At 48.7% G+C, this 12,030-nt stretch overlaps 1 protein-coding gene across 1 annotated transcript in view; it reads left to right on the plus strand.

Annotated features, from left to right (window-relative positions):
• The first annotated feature begins 279 nt into the window (after nt 1–279).
• C9H1orf21 (chromosome 9 C1orf21 homolog) overlaps nt 280–12,030 on the plus strand; it is a 103,849-nt gene continuing 92,098 nt past the window's right edge. Inside the window, exon 1 of the mRNA XM_059854541.1 lies at nt 280–413. The gene's annotated coding sequence lies outside the window, so the exon portion shown is untranslated. The remainder of the gene's footprint in view (nt 414–12,030) is intronic.

Genomic DNA, 12,030 nt, shown 5'->3' on the forward strand with positions numbered 1-12,030 from the left:
CGGTCCGAATGCGGGATGAGCGGTGCGGGATGAGCGGTGCGGGATGAGCGGTGCCGGTACAGCAGGGTCCGAGTGCGGGATGAGCGGTGCGGGATGAGCGGTGCGGGATGAGCGGTGCGGGATGAGCGGTGCGGGATGAGCGGTGCGGTACCCCGGGGTCCAAGTGCGGGATGAGCACTCCCGGTACCCCCGCAGTCCGCGGGGATCCGGCGGGCGGGCGGGCGGCTCCTCCCCGCGGTGACGGCCCCGCTCCGCCCCGCCCCGCCCGCTCCGCCCCGCCCGCTCCCCGAGAGGCCGCTCGGCACGGCTCGGCTCCGCTCCCCGCCGCCGCCACACGCCGCTCGGGAGCCGCAGCCGCCCGCGCCCGCCGCCCGCTCCGGCCCGAGGGAGCCGCTCCGAGCGCGGCTGCCGAGGTGAGCGCCCGGGGCCGGGGCAGCGCGGGTCAGGGGCCGGGAGGAGCCCCCATCCTCCGCGGGGCCGCTCCCCCGCTCCCCGTTCCATTCCCTTATTTCTCGTATCCCGACCCCCCCCCGCCGCCGCCTCCGGGCGATGTTTTATTCATGGCCCAGCGGGCTTTGTGCGGAGCGGGCTCGCCGGGAGCGCCGGACCCGCCGTCGCGGCTGGGAAATGGCTGCGGGTGGGCGGCTCGGAGCCCCCCCGGCGCTGCCGGGCCGGGGCCGTCGCCACCGGGGGGCTCGGCTGCGGCTCCGCGGCCGGGGCGGGAGCGAGCCCTGCGAGCCGCTCTCCGGCGGGTTTTGTACGCATAGCTGTGTGTCGATATCTGTGTCTATTTACGTTCTTTTCCGATGCTCGGCAGCGGCGTATTGCAACACCGAGCGCTCGTGCGCCGGGCGGCACTTACACCATCGCCGAGTTAACTGTAGATGTCAGACTGTGCTTGCTCTGGGGTGATGTCAGATTGGTAATAACGCGCAGAAATAGGGATTCGGTGCGGGCAGAGCGTGATGGAGACGGCACAGACCCGGCTGGCGCGGACAGAGCCGGCGGAGCCGCTCCGCTCCCGGCGCAGGGCCTGCTGCGGGGGCAGTGCCCCGGCGCGGGCGGAGCGTGGGGGCACGGCGATAATTAGCAATCATTTGTGGGTAGCTGCGGACTCGGAGGAGCAGATATTTATGCCTGGAGCGGAGATACTTGGCTGGTTTTGCCTTACAAAGGTATTCAGGCGGGTTTTGGTTAGAGAGTCGGCTGATGCCTGTCTTGTCTGCCAGTTGTGCCATAAGGCAACCTCCTCGGCTATCGTCAGTCCAGAGGAGGAATTCTGTTGCGTGCTGTGGAAAGCTGGCTGTGATCAATAGGCAGTGTAATGTTAGCTCCTGATACCGCCTCTTGATTTCTCCCAAGCTGATCATGGACCAGTGAACTAAAGCTTAGAGATGCTGAAACACGTCCCTCATCTTATTCAGTTCCCTGTTTGCCTGCCCTTCACTTTCCCTATGCCCCGTTTGGTTGGATTTCAATGGAAAGATTCTGATTCTGGGCCTGTTCAAGGAAATCAGTGTGTTTTGATTTTGCTTGTCTAACTTGCTGTTTAATAACAGCTGTGAGGCTGAAGATCCCCGTGCCCAGGCACTGGGGGTATTTGCCCTTCCATACAAGTGAAGTTAAGCGATACTGCTTAATGCTGTTTAACCTTGTATTATCTTAGGTGTCATATGATGAGGCAGCTTGATTTGTTTAAGGTTTTGTGATGATGCAATGCAATAATAATTATAAATCTTCTCATTGTCTGAAGAATCTTTAAATACTGCTCTGTCTTGGGAGGTACTTCATGTGTGTTTATTCCCAAGAGGCATGGGCATGGATGAGCAGATGATATTAATCATGTTCCTTTTGGGGTGGGAGCAGTTTGGCACAGGTGCTTTAAGTTGTAATTTATGGGTGTGATGTCATGTGCTAGATAAGCTTTCATAGGATCTCGCTGTGTAAATTACAGCCTTTGTTTATGTACGTGCAATTTCATGTTTTGGAAATCCATGCCGTGTAGTTCGCTCTCGAGCCTGCGCCCGGACTGTGAGTGAGCTCCAGCAGGATGTGCTTCAGTTGCGCAGCGGAGCTCAGGGCTTGAGAACATTTTGCTTTGCCTTGTGCTCCCAGCCCGCTCCAGGTGCAAATGTGCCCCGTGGCATCTGTGTGCTGCGATATGTCTGGTGCTTGGCTGCAAAAGCAGCGGCTAGGTACTCGGTTTGTTTTCTTCTTTCTCCATGATCTGGGCTGTTCCGTTTTTCAGAAGAAGCGGGGTGCTGAAATGACTGATTTCAACTAATGTGTGTCGAAGAGAGCAGCTTGGTTATTTCGGGCTGCTGTGGTTTGTTATGCAATCAGATTAACAAAGGTTGAAATGATCATTCAGCTTTGGGTAAACACAATCTATAGAACAGCCTGGATTAGGGCAGCTGTTTACATCGGGCAGATCTGCACTTGGCGTGTTGCAAATACTGGATGGAAACACAATGAGTGGACATTTAGTAATGTACTAAACAAATTTTCAGCAATCTCTTTGGGATTATGATGTATTTACTATCGATTGTCAGTGCTCCAGGAGCTTCTGCAGCGCCTTAGGTGCTGCCTGAACGCATGGGCAAACTTACTTTTGGCTTCATTTAGTTGACAACCCAAGGCCTCGTGGAAAGTCTTTGTGCACAGCTGCTGGTGCCTGGGGTGCTGTGCAGCCTCTGGGCTACTGCAGTCCAGGGGTTGGGTCAAGCAAGATGACCAATGCTCAACTGGAAGCTTCCTGAATTAAACAAAAAATACAATTCCAGCTGTGTTTGCTGAAGCTGGCAGCCCCTCAACTGGTCCATTATTAGTTGGCCATGTCTTGTCGCTGGTGTGGAGGTGGCATTGCTGCAGGAGAGGTTCTCAGGGCTTGTCTCCCTGGATCTGCTCAGCGAGCGGGCGATGATACGCGGGCAGAGATTGGCGTGGGCATCGCCACCGTGCTGGAGGGGACGGGCTGGTGTGTGGGGAAGTATCCAGAGCATGGGGAGGAGAGGGAAGTGTTGGTCAGCACGGACCTCTCCATAGGTGTGTGCTGGGACCCCCGTCTGCAGCTGAACTGCGGTGGGCTCACCTGGGCTCTGCTGCTCCGGGTGGCAACTTCTAACTCAGAGCCCTGTCTAAAGTCTGCTCAGGACTGGATCAATACTCCAGTTAAATCCCTCAGCACTGGCATCTCTTCACTCCAGAATTACCTTCCTTTGAAGCGAGCAAGAGGGCAGCTTCTGAAAATACAGGGTGTGATGGCATCAAATGTTTTGGGAGAAGCAAGGAGTAAGCAACTCCTGCAGTCAGTTTTCCAGAGGCCTTTGTGTTGATGTGGAGCCTGAGCCTTCCAATCTTCCCCTCTTTCTAGGAAAGGTAGGGGACCCTTGAGGGTGCTGCTTTTCCATCCTCTAGCAGAGGATGGAACATTTTGAATGCATGCCCAAAAATACTCTGGAAAGAGTTTATTATTATTGTTGTTATTTATTTCCTTGCTGGCTGTGTTTAATTCTGTATAAGCAGGTGTGTAATTGCAAAGGGATTTCACAGGCACTTGTGAATGTCTATCACTGTGCTACTGTCTACTCTGTGTGCTGTATAACATTTGTGATAAATGTACACAAGCACATTTTGGGTACACTGGAATCTAAAGAGGTGCTTCAGGGAATAGGTAATACTATTAAGGCTGTGTTGTAGGATGTTCAGAGGAGGCAGTGTAGAATGTGATATGCAGTCAGTCATGTTAAGACTATTTCTTTTACTGGTATGAGTTTACTTCAGCTCTGATTTATTAACAGGTTGCTCTCTTGTCATCTTCAATCTTGTGAAGGAAGTAAGAGCAGTTTTTCTCTGTCAGACTAGAGGTCTGTCTGGCTCGGTAGCTGTTGTGATGGGACCACTCCCAGGTGCACTGAAAAACTGGAGCAGTGAAGTTGTCCTCCTGCTAAACCCTTGTAGCAGTCACCAGTCTAGGAGACCTTTGGGCTGGCAGCTCCAGGGAGGAATTAAACTGTGTTTAATAGCTGCTGATGTCTTAATTAGTTTTGAAAAACTTCACGGCATTAGTGTTCACAACCTCCAGTGCTGGTGAGCTTCTGGTATAATTGTCTGGTTTGAAAAGGATTTATATTTTCATTTTACGGTTTTCCACTTGAAGTCCTTCTGGTTTTATCTTAATTCTAGAATAATATATTTCTTTTTAGATTTTCACACAGAAATTAACTGTGTATGGGGGTGCTCATTGATCTTAGAAGGTGAGTGCTTTATATTTGCAGTGAGGTATAATCCCAGCCCTGTTTGCAGTCCCATTTCATGCATAGGTACCATTATGGCTGTCATATTTAGGTGACTGCATGCAAAAAAATGTTCAAATACAAGAAGTGATTTCTGCAGCTGTGCATCCTTGACATAGATTGGGGTGAGTCTTGACTCGGAAACTCTGAGATGACAAAAGAGTTGCTGCAAGCCAAGGAGCAACTTCAGCAACATTGTTGGAAGATTTACCAAAGTAAATCTTAGCGAGGGATCTGGTGCGACATTTTAGGGCGTGCGTAAGAATGCAGAGAACAGAATTTAAAAGTTGTATTAAAGAGCTTGAAGTTAAGTAATACAGATTCCACTAAGTGCTGCATGATGCAGGAAAAGCAGTAACTCAGTCCCTGAACTGTTCTATAGGTTGGCTTCCACCACACCATCCTCGACCATTTCAAGAGTAGATGGGTGGTAACAAAGTTGTGGTTTAAATTTCCCTTTTTCTTTGTGTGGCAGGGAAGCAGGATCTTTGCCTGTGAATTGACCTACAGTATTTGTTTTTGTGCTGGTGGTTCAGGAGTCTGTCTGGGTTACAAGAGCCCTCTGGGTCACAAACTTCAGATGCTGGTGGCAAAGTTGTGTTTGGTTTATTAAAATAAGCTCTTCAAAGGTTGGTAATTTATTCAGAATCATACAAACAGTATCCTGAGCTGGAAGGGACCCATCAGGATCATGGAGTCCAACCCTGTTCCTGCACAGATACCCCTCCAGTCCCACCCTGTGCATCCCTGGGAGCATTGTTCAAACCCTCCTGGAGCTCTGGCAGCCTTGGGGCTGTGCCCTGGGAAGCCTGGGCAGTGCCCTTATTGTGGTGGCTTCTGAAATCCTTTTGATAAAAAAGGGTAGAATTTTCGTGTTTCTAAAGCAAATAGAAATTCTTGATCTTGTAATTTCTACTACTTTTCCACCCTTAAGCCTGTAAACTTATGATTAAAGTGGGTGGAATTTCAGCCTGATGGTTTAGGGGTGGGATAATAGTAGAGACTGACCAGACAAATGTTTTGTTTTAAAAATAGAGAGGCTTACATAATGATGCTATACAAAACGACAGTATATGGATATGGACAAGATCTCTGGAGCAATGTTAATCTAACAGCATCCCTTGCCTGCATGTCTGCTGTTGCTTGCTTCAAAGGAAGGCAATTCTGGAGTGAAGAGATGCCAGTGCCAAGTGATTTGACTGGAGTATTGATCCAGTCCTGAGCAGATTTTATACAGGGCTCTGGGTTAGAAGTTAGGAGAAACAGATTTTTAAACCATTGTGAGCTCCTAATTTGTTACCTGAATGAGAGAAAATTATTCTTCCTCTTATTTTGTGGAGCCCTGTCTGTCTCTTGGTGTTTTGAGCTGTTTACAGAGATTCATGTTTTAATGTGTGGCATGTGCTTAGGAAATCTGAGGCCCCGTTTTGGAGAATAAACCAAAACATTGAACATGTCTGAAAGCATCAGGATGGGCTTAGAGACCTTCCTCTTGCTATGAAAGTGGCCTCAGTTTCTTCTCCTTCTGTCTCTGTATCTCTAAGAGAAAAGCACAGGCTTTATCTGTCAAGGTTGGAAAAAGATAAAGAGCAAGTTCACTTGAAATATGTATTTAATAGGGAAAATTTCCCAGGATCTATATATACAGGTGGGCATTTTCCCAAAAGTATGGTAGGTGCTGAGGCCATAAAAATGTTGCTGCTAACCAAAATTCTAGCCCTGAATGAGTCTATAAATACCATAGCCTCACCCCTTTGACTCTGTGAAATTATATATAGCTGCAATAATTTCATACATCAGGACATAAAAGGGCCTTGATGGACTTGTGCTTTTATAATAAACAAGGAAAAGTTTATCTAGGTTGCCCAGTTTATTCACACAAAGACAGCTCTTTACTTGGGGAGGGGGAGGTAGTTACCTCTTGGACTTTCCTCCTTAGGATTTTCATCTCATCCTGTCCCAAGATTTTATTAATAAAAGCAAAACAATTTTAATGTTTATGCACTTAGAGCTCTGCGTTTTGGAGTCATGGCTAATTAGATTTTTGGAGCCTGTGCAATTTTGGATATTGGGCAGGGAGGCTGTTTTTGCAGGAAGACACAGAGGAAGGAATACACTACTTGTCTTCCCTTTCTTACAGTGGCAGCAGCATTTTCCATGCCCTGTACACGTTCATGATGTCGGTGTGCTGTTCCTGGGGAAGCAGGCTTGTTGAAGTTCGCCCCTGTGTTTGAAGAATTCCTTTTAGACTGCTGTTCAGTAAAGCTCTGAATAGCAGACATTTGCACTTAGGCAGTGGAAAACAGTCTGAGGGAGGAATGGGCTGGTAAACCAAAACAAATGCTGTCTTTCTAAGGGTTGGTAATGGGCTCTAAGCCCATTTCTGCTTCAGCTTTGAGGGATGACTAAGATGTTTCTCTGTTCTGGCAATATCCACTTTGGATCCTGCTGCTTCATTTCTTCTACATGCCTGCTCTCCCCAGATGCATCTTGAAGGGAGCACAGCTGATGTGCAGTAAATGCAGGGACAGGCTGACTTGCAGTAAATGCATGGAGAGGCTGATGTGCAGTAGATGCACGGAGAGGCTGACTGCAGTAAATGCACTGGCAGTGTGCAGGAGCTGCTCTTTTGTTAGTGATAGCTGTGCCCAGCTCCAGGGCGTTCTCTGAGTTTCAGGCTGTGGTTTGGGCTGCTGAGCTTGGCCAGCCATGTGATGCTGAAGGACAGGCTGCTGCTCCTCTCCTCCCAGTGCAGCCTATGTGCGTGCAGAAGTTGTGGTCTGGTGGATGCCCAGGGGCTCAGCTTTCCCTTCCGAGCCTTTATTTTTGCAGGAATCTGAAACAGCAGAGCTGAAGCTGCTGAATAAGCCAGACCAAATCCCGGGGAGCACATCTGGCTCCCCCCTTCGGCTGCCACAGAAATGTGGAGAGGAGAAACTCCTGCGAGTACTTCAAGGAATTGTTTTATTAGTGGGTGAAAGGAAAGCCAGACAGGGTTTTCTAATCCCATCTCTATTCTTTTTACCCCTCAAAGGTCTAATGGATATAATTGTTTTTTCTTATGATTTATGGTTTTAAATTACTCCCTAGTTTTCAGGTGTGGGAGTCTATCAGCCAGAGCTGCTGAAATTAAAATCAAAACCTCGTGATGAACAAGCTCCTGAGATGATCTCTGTGTAATAGTAAGAAGAAGCTGTATTCTTTCTGCTTTGGTCATGTTGGATAAGGTGTATCTTTGAGACTAAAAAGTCCTGATGCTCATGGGAGGAGGGGAGTGCTTCTTTCTTTTGTCTCCAGCATTGCAGCAGCGATACTAATTAAGTACCAAACAAATTGGATTTGGGCAAGTTTGCCTTTGCTATGGCAGTGAAAATGTTTTGTTTGGGAGAGCTGCACAAATTACACCCGCAGGCGTTCACACAGGGATAAATAAGCCCCTGGCTGCCCCAAATCTTCCTGCTTCAGTCGGCAGAAACATGCCAGAGGAGCTTTGGGGATGGCAGGAGTCAGCGAGCATGTTCTGGAGCAGATTGCATAGGGGCACAGCCCTGAGCAAAGACGTCACAGCGAGGAGTGACTGTGGTGCCAGCACAGAGAGCCTCTGTCAGCAGGACAGGCAGCTCCAGATGTGGGGCTGCTCTGCTGCTCTTCCCCAACAACAGGGCCCTGAGCTGGGTTTTCCTGAAACTACCATTCTGAGCTGTGTTCTGAAAAATCAGACCTTAAAACGTGGAATAAGAGACCTCAGGCTTAGTAACGACGTTTAGGAGAATAAGAAACGCTCAGCCTTGTGAAGCTGCATTTAGTTGTACATTTATTTGGGGATTTTTACAAGCATAATGGAAAATTATGCACTCGACTCTTCTCAGAGTTGCCGTGGGATTCAGGGGACCTAATTTCCCTAAGACTATGAAAATCCCAGGCTTTGCCATGTAATTTTTGTTTGCCTTTACACTTCTGTGCTAGTATCTGAGCCTTCTTTCATCCACAGCAAATGCTTGGGTGCTACAACAGAAATAGTTTGGAAGCCAATGATTTGAGAGAAAAGGGGCTGGAGCTTCTTAGATGTCTGGGGACTGGATGAAGTAGGATTAATCTGGCATTAAGGCAGAAATTTGTGAGAGAAGCGTGGTCAAGTGACTGGCTGGAGAGAGGGGGGATTGATGAAGTCAAAGTCACTTCTTCAGCCAAAGGGGGGATCAGGCTGATACATTTCTGACAGGGTGTTTTGCCTGGCCTTTCCCACAGACTCTTGGTAGCTGTCACATACTTTCTCTGCAATTGCTTGGCATTCTGAGAGATCATGCCTTAAAAAAAGACTCTCAGAGTGAGCAGCTTTCCAGAAGGTCATTGGAAATTTAATGCTACAGTGTAATGAGGTTTGTGAGTTACCTGTAACACAAATAACAGTGCTGACGAGTTGCTTTTCAATTATTAATTCTTGTACAGTAAGCTGTGGCCATTAAGATGGGTTGTCTATGCAAAGCGGTTCCATAAAATGCAAATTATTAGCTTCTATGTGGGTCAGAAAACATGGCATACTTGGTGTAACTTGTAGTTAAATAGACTTCTTTGCTAAGCAAATAATTTAGGCACTGGTTACTCTCAGCATCGTCAAAAACATACATGAGTTCTTGCTGAGTGTAAATAAAAGGGTTTCAGCTTTGAATGATGACTGCAGGATTTGGCTTAAAAGCTATTTTTGGGCCACGGGCACAGCCCAAAGCCAGGGGACGTATGTGGCTCTGCTCCTGGAATGGCGTCAGGATGGAGGATGACTAAGTCACCCCTGCAACTTCCTGCTTGCTCCAGAAAGGTGGTGATTTATTGCAGCTCTGTGTCAGCAGTAACTCGCTGTCCACCCGCGCTGATTCAGCCGCCCAACTTAGCTGGGAGTTAGGGCTGTGCCCCGGCTCCCTCCTTGTCCTTCCCACCCCGGGCTGGGGATGGGGCCATCGCCCTTCCTGCCCCGTGTCCGTCAGGGCCAGCCAGGCCCTGACTCCTGTCCTGGTGCAGATGTGGGATAGGGATGGTGTTCCTGCCCACTCAGGAAAGATTGGCTGGGCAAAGCCTTGGGGCTTTGGGCTTCTGAAGGTGTTGAGGTTGAAGCAATAGCAAATTGGGACCCTGCCAGTCCTTCCCACCCAGCAGCTACCGGGCTGGGGACGGGGCCATCACACTTCCCGCCCCGTGTCCGAGCGCCAGCCAGGCTCTGAACGCTGTCCTGGTGCAGATGTGGGGTTGGGATGGCGTTCCTGCCGTGGGGTTGGGATGGCGTTCCTGCCCTGGGATTGGGATGGCGTTCCTGCCGTGGGGTTGGGATGGCGTTCCTGCCCTGGGATTGGGATGGTGTCCTGCCCACTCAGGCAAGATTGGCCAGGCAAAGCCTCGGGGTTTTGGGCTTCCGAAGGCGCTGATGTTGAAGCAATAACAAATGTGGCAGAATCAGCACATAACGATGTTGTTGCTTGGGGAAAAATTGGTCCAAACCCTTGCAGGCCCTGCCCCAGCTTTCCTTTATAGGCAGAACAGGTTGGGCAGCAGCACAGGGCTAGGGAGGCTGCACAAAACAAGGGGGAGGTCACTGAAGATGTTCATTAGGTGTACTGTGTGCTGAGGGCTCCTGTTTTCTGGGGTTTACAATGCCTCCATGTAAATATGAGGACAGATTTCTTCACTCCTGTTGTGATGAGTAAGGCAAGTAGTTGTTTTACTGCTGCCTTTTCCTTCCTGCCTGCCCTCTAAAAGAAAGCCCAAGGTGCAAACACCCCCCCCCCCCCCCCCCCCCCCCCCCAAAGACCTGGTTTTGAAATAAAACACTTCATTTCAGGTACAAGAATGATCTGGCTGTGATGGAGACTGATGGCAATACCTCCTCTCTTCTGTTCCACCCAAGAGCTGCTGCTATCCTGGGAAAGCTCATGAAGAACCCACTTGCTCGCTCTTGTCGTCACAGCCCTTATCTCCTTAGTGGAGTGTAAATAACCAGGATAATTGTTGTGTTCCTGTATGTTTTATGCCCTAAGCCAAATGCAGAAGAAACAACTCTTTTCTGGGGCGTTTTTGCATCATCCTGTGCTTTGAAAAGGCACAAACAGGCTGTTGTTGGCCACAAGCAGCATCAGCTGCTTCCCGAGGTGTCTCTGGCCAAGCAAGAGGCAAGTTTTGATGCAGTCCTGGGCAGAGGTGGGAGGGAAGATCCCAGGTGAATTATCCATGCCATAAGGATATTATCCCCCAAAATCTGTGAGCTTTCCTAGTGTGCGGGATCAGCTCTGCTTTTGATCTTGGGTTGTGACTGAATATCCTCAGGAATAATACTGCAAGTAAGAGTGGAGGCAGCTCTGAAGACTTCTGGATTTCTGTTTCATGGTTGATACCTGGTGGATTGTGCTGTCTGGTTTGCTGGTGGATTCTTTTAATTGGTAAATTGGTGACCTCTCTGCTTTCTTAAGTGTTCAATTTCCCATTCTTCTTTTCCTTGTCTATAATTTTCCATTCCTTACCTGCTACCATCTCCCCTGACATGTCATGAACATGCCTGAATTTTTGTGTTGAAATGGTTTTATTGCTTTCAAAATACTAAGTGTGACTGGGTGTAAAAATGAAAGTAGCACGTGAGCTTCAGCCTGCTGCTTCAGTGCCAGTGAAATCAAACACTGTGAGCTAGCATCCATATCCATAAGGTTTTTTCCAAGTGCAGACTGAGCTGTGGTGCTGACTGTGGGAATGCTGACCAATGTTGAAGGAGAAGAACCCCAGCCCTGGAGGAGTGCAGGGACCTTTCTGTATCATCAGACTGCAGGACTGGTTTTGGGCCTTGATTTAAATGGCAAAGGAGTGATGGAAAGCAGAATATGGGAATGACTTTGGCCCTTAAGGCAGAGTATGCCTGCTGGTGGTAGGGGTTGGAAGCTGTCTCCACTCTCCTGTTCCTCATCCTTACCTAGTCATTAGCAACCAGGTTGAGTAGATTGAAGGATTCGAGGTGCTCTAGGACTGAGTTGAAAACTGGTGGAAATTACAGTGGGCTCAGGGCAGTGCCTTAGACCTTCAGTTGTTTGTGATTACCTGGAAACGTACGAGCGCTGTGTGCTGCATCTGTCTTGGCAGTTCCCCTGGTTTCTCTCCTGTTTGCTGCTCTGTTTTAGGGAATACTGGGGGGAAAAGAGAGCAAGCATGCCCTGGTAAAACAGCTTTACAGACTGTGATAAGGAGGAGAAAATGTATGTGCTTCCAGATATTGCTGGAATAGGAGAAAAATGACATGGGGTAGGGAATGGTGCACTGGGATGGGAGCTGGGAGACCACACCTCATTTTCCCAGGGGGCTGTGGAGCTGCTGTGATGGGAGTTGCCCAGCCAGGCTCTCTGCAGCCACCACAGTGTCTTTGTGGTAAGGCTCTGAGCTTGTTCTGTGCTTTACTATCACAAAAATAAAAACTGGTTCTTTTTCTTGCTTTTGAAGTGATTTTGTTTGTTTGTTTGTTTTTGATCCAGAGTGAAATCTGGATTACTTTTCAAAATCCTTAGATCAACTTGAACCTCAGTATCTTAATTCTGTTCTCATAATAGATTTGCTTGTCAAATACTATTTTTAAGGTCAGAATTATGACAGAGAGTATTTCCTCTTGCTGTCTTTGACAAGTACTAATGCTCAGAGTGCAGTCCTGGGGCTGGGGTGTGCATCCCTATTTCCTGATGGTTTTTGAAGCTTCACCTGCCTCCGCAGGGCG

The sequence above is a fragment of the Haemorhous mexicanus genome, chromosome 9 (genome assembly GCF_027477595.1).
Source record: "Haemorhous mexicanus isolate bHaeMex1 chromosome 9, bHaeMex1.pri, whole genome shotgun sequence".
NCBI lineage: Eukaryota > Metazoa > Chordata > Aves > Passeriformes > Fringillidae > Haemorhous > Haemorhous mexicanus.